Consider the following 4,871-nt stretch of genomic DNA (forward strand, 5'->3'; position numbering starts at 1 on the left):
CCTTTAAGAAACAAACATGGAAAGTTGTGACAATTTTTAAATTTTTTATAGAATTTTACCCAGTTGCCCTCCATTATTGAATAATCCATCTTTTCCCCCTGATTTGAAATACTAGTTCCCACAACCCAACAACAAAAAAATAATCAGATTTTAATATGGGTAAAGAGCTGGAATAGACAGTTCTCTAAAAAAGATAGGCAAATGGACAATAAGCACATTAAATGATCCTAAACATCACTAAGTAGTAGGCAAATGCAAATGAGTTGTTTTTGGTTTCTTTTTAGATTTTCTATTTTTATTTTGTTCACATAATGCTTTCTTAACTTTCTCCACATCCTTCTTTAGTTCTTTGAGCATCTTTAAAAACAGTTGTTTTAAAGTCTTTTTCTAGTATATGTGCCATTAATTAGATCTATATGAGTGACATTTGCTATTGTTTTGTTTTTTTCATTGAATGGACCATATTTACTGTTTTTTGTATGCCATGTGATTTTGTTGTTGTTGTTGTTGTTGAATACTGGGCATTTGAATCTAATAATGTGGTAACTCTGGATGTCAGATTCTCCTCTGGCCCCAGGGTTTCCTGTTTTTTGTTTTGTTTTTGTTTATTGTTATTGTTTGTTGATTGTTGTAGGCTGTCTGTGGGAGGATCAGCCTGAGGTAAAACTAAAAGTCTTCTCAAGTCCTTTCAGAGCCTTTCCCTGGGCATGTGTGGTCACTTCTAGTTCTTCTTGTGTTTGCAGTTGCTTTTTTTTTTTTTAAGATTTTATTTCTCCATTCAACAGATAGTGGGAGAGAGCTCAAGAGAAAGCCCAAGCAGGGGAAGCAGCAGAGGGAGAGGGAAAAGCAGTCTCCCCACTGAGCAGGGAGCTAGATGCGGGGGTTCGATCCCAGGACCCTGGCATCATGACCTGAGTCGAAGACAGATGCTTAACCAACCGAGCCACCCAGGCGCCCCAAAATAAATAAAATCTTAAAAAAAAATTAACTGTGGAAATAAAGGAGCATTGATTCAAGGAAAAAGCTGAGGGGTGCCTGGATGGCTTGGTTGGTTAAGCCCCAGGTTCTTGATTTCGGCTCGGGTCATGATCTTGAATCCCAAGTCAGGTTTCTGGCTTGGGCTCAGTGGGAGTCTGCTTGAGATTCTCTCTCTCTCTCTCTCCCTGCCCCTCCCCCCTCTTGTGTGTGCTCTCTCTCAAATAAACAAATAAAATCTATTATTTATTTGAGAGAGAGAGAGCATAAGCAGGGGGAGTGGCAGACAGAGAGGGAGAAGCAGACTCCCCACTGAGCAGGGAGCCTGACTTGGGGCTCGATCCCAGGACCCTGAGATCATGAACTAATCTGAAGGCAGATGCTCAACCATCTGAGCTACCCCGGTGCCCCAAATAATAAATCTTAAAAGAAAAAGAAAAACAGCTAAATCTCAGTAAAAACAGTAAGCTTTGTGTTGTTTGAACTTGCCTTATTTCCATCCCTCTCTCCCTAGCTCTGCAGTCGCCTGGAAGACAAACTGTCTTACAATCATACTGCTTTGAAAAGCATCATCCTAGCAGCCTCTGGATGGGGACGAACAGGTTGGGAAAGCCCCCAAAAGTCCGATGCCCAGAGAATTATTGCTATTTGACCTTGCTGGCAGCTCCCTGGAAAAGCCCCATTCTCAGGACTTACCTTTCACTTGACTCAGAACTCACTTAGCACCAACAATCCTATGTATTTGTTGAAAACCACTTTTAACTGTTTACCATTGCAGTGGCTGTGGCAGCCATAATAGGGAAAACAGAGTTTGAAAAAAATTTTTATTTACTTATTTGAGAGAGAGAGAGAATGAGAGATAGAGAGCACGAGAGGGAAGAGGGTCAGAGGGAGAAGGAGACTCCCTGCTGAGCAGGGACCCGATGTGGGACTTGATCCCAGGACTCCAGGATCATGACCTGAGCCAAAGGCAGTCGCTTAACCAACTGAGCCACCCAGGCGCCCTTGAAAACAAATTTCTAAAGGAAAATCTGGAGAATGAGATGTCCACAGAGGGTTTTGAAAAACTGCAACATATATTTTTGGAAATCCAGAATACCACGAATCCATGCAGAGTTGTGCCCGTGCCCAGGAGACCGTGAGCTCAGTGGCTACAAATGACAAAGAATACAGACATTACAGAACTAGCTTGGAGAAGTCATTAAACAAACAGACGACAACAACAAACAGGAACAGCATAAACTCCTGGGGAGAAACCAGATGTTCTTGTGTATGAGTAACTTGCACAATGACACAGGTAGCACCCAGGCCACATAGATATGTATTGTAAAAGTTTCCCCACTTGCAGTGAACACCTGAAACTCTATTTCCTTTGATTATCTACTCTCTCTGGAAACTTCCCACACCAATCTCGGGGCATTGCTGTCAGTGCTAATGCTCTTACCAGATTTTCTTTTTGAGGAATGTGGATGTGGAACGGAGGGATTTGAGAGGAGGATTGGCTTCTTGAATGGTGGAGATGAAAAACTGGGGACACAAATTTGCCTTGATCTCCGCCATTTACAAAGGGTAGCAAAAACAAAACAAAAAACCTTTGCGAAGATACAGGGCACTAAATGAGAATACTTGCCTGGGTTCCTGATGCCCTTCCCAATGACTTGCACAAGTATTTTCTTAGGACTGACTGCATTGGAAGTTTTAAGTACTGTGAGTGAGCCTGAATTCTCGTAATGAGAACTTATTTTTTCTTTTCCTCTTTTCCCCTTTTGTCTTTTTCTTTCTTATGCTACCTCGGGTTTTGTTTTCTGTAACTTCCAACTAAAGATATACTAACTTTACATGGGCTGCCATTTGTCTTTAGAACTTTTTAAATATTATTTTGTTCATTTGTAGGGAAAAGAGAAATCATTCTAGATATTTCCAGCACTAAGGGATTTATAAAACCACTGGAAGGGTTGGAGGACAAAGTTCAGGGAAGGGCCACGATTATCCAGTTCTCAGCTAGGTTCAAAGATTGAGATACGTGGGGCGCCTGCGTGGCTCGGTCGTTAGGCATCTGCCTTCGGCTCAGGTCATGGTCCCAGCGTCCTGGGATCGAGCCCCGCATCGGGCTCCCTGCTCAGCGGAAAGCCTGCTTCTCCCTCTCCCACTCCCCCTGCTTGTGTTCCCTCTCTCGCTGTGTCTCTCTCTGTCAAATGAATAAATAAATCTTTAAAAAAAAAAAAAAGAAAGAGTGAGGTACTTGTTATTGTTGGCAGGGTCAACGGTTCTGGGGACAGTTCTGTTGTCACCAAGGCCCGCAGCGTCTTATTGAAGTTGAAAATGAGAGGTGGAGGAGGTTGTGTTGATTCAGCAGCTTCCAAAATTAACAAGTGATTAATACACTCAAGCCATGCTGGAAATATTACAGCTTCTGGGAAGCTTCTTGTATCCCAGAAAAAACAACATGAGATTGTACTTAAAGGCTATATTTTTCCCCACAGGACTCCAGGAACTTTGCGTTTTTAGCCACTGCTAATTTTTAATTATTTCATGATAACAGCTTGTTGCACTCTATAATAAGACTGGCGGGGCGCCTGGGTGGCTCAGTTGGTTAAGCGTCTGCCTTTGGCTCAGGCCATAATCTCAGCGTCCTGGGATCGAGCCCCATGTCGGGCTCTCCGCTCAGTAGGGAGTCTGCTTTTCTCTCTTTCTCTGTCTCTGTCTCTCAAATAAATAAATAAAATCTTTAAAAAAATAAAATAAAATGACACTGCCACTGTGAAGTGGCTTGACTTAACGTGTCTAAGGGAGGACTTTCCCCCACGTTAAAGAAATAATCAGACCTGCCCGAAAACTAGCCTGTGGGTCTGGCGTGCTACAAATACGATGACTCTGTATAAAAGAATTTCTACAACCAATTATAATAAAATTTGAAGGAGGGTTTACAATTCATTCTATCTATCTAATCATTCTATCTATCTAATTCATTCTATCTATCTCCTAAAATCCTCCTATCTTGTGTGGGCCTTGCTAAACTGTTTAAACAGAGCATTCTATTCACCCTCCTTCTCTGAGGATTCCGGGATGGTATTGTTAGTTTGAAAAGAAGCAAAGAGGGGTAATAATGGAGGGTTGTAGAATCCTGGGATGTCAGTTAATCCTAGAATGACCTGTAATGAACTGAATTATGTCCCCTGCAAAAGCCATATATTGAAATCCTAACCTCAAGTACCTTAAATGTGAATGTATTTGGAGATAGGGCCTTTTTTTTTTCTTAAGATTTTATTTATTTATTTGACAGAGAGAGAGAGAGAGAGAGAGAGAGAGCGAGCCCAAGCAGGGGGACCTGCAGGCAGAGGGAGAGGGAGAAGCAGGCTTACTGAGCAGGGAGCCTGACTTGGGGCTCAATCCCAGGACCCTGGGATCATGACCTGAGCCAAAAGCAGATGCTTAACCCCGACTTAGCCACCCAGGCACCCCTAGATAGGGCCTTTAACTAGGTAATTAAGATGAAATGAGATCATAGGCTATGACCCTAATCTAGTATGACTGGTCTCCTTATCAAAAGACAAGATTAGGGGGTTCCAGGGTGGTTCAGTTGGTTAAGTGTCCTGACTCTTGGTCTTGGCCCAGGTTGTGATCTTATGGGTCATGGGATAGAGCCCCGCTCTGGGCTCCACACTCAACCTGGAGTCTGCTTGGGATTCTCTCTCTCCTCTCCCGCTGCTCCCTTTCCCTCTCTCTCTCAAATAAATATTTTTTTAAAAAAGGACAAGATTAGGACATAGACACCAGGGAAAAGGTCCCACATGAGGACATAATGAGAAGATGACCATCTGCAAGCCAAAGAGTGGGGCTTTAGGAGAAACAAAATCTGCTGACACTTTGATCTTGGACTTCTAGCCTGCAGAAGT

At 42.7% G+C, this 4,871-nt stretch overlaps 1 long non-coding RNA gene across 1 annotated transcript; it reads right to left on the reverse strand.

Annotated features, from left to right (window-relative positions):
• Positions 1-2,032: 2,032 nt before the first annotated feature.
• On the reverse strand, positions 2,033-3,385 carry LOC112818320 (uncharacterized). Its single transcript, XR_003206555.2, has 2 exons — positions 3,218-3,385; positions 2,033-2,126 (listed from the first exon to the last, which is right to left on the reverse strand). It is a non-coding gene; the product is annotated as an uncharacterized lncRNA (long non-coding RNA).
• Positions 3,386-4,871: the final 1,486 nt, after the last annotated feature.

Source organism: Callorhinus ursinus, unplaced genomic scaffold (assembly GCF_003265705.2).
Source record: "Callorhinus ursinus isolate GAN/ISIS: 27379988/994484 unplaced genomic scaffold, GSC_fseal_2.0 scaffold3811, whole genome shotgun sequence".
NCBI lineage: Eukaryota > Metazoa > Chordata > Mammalia > Carnivora > Otariidae > Callorhinus > Callorhinus ursinus.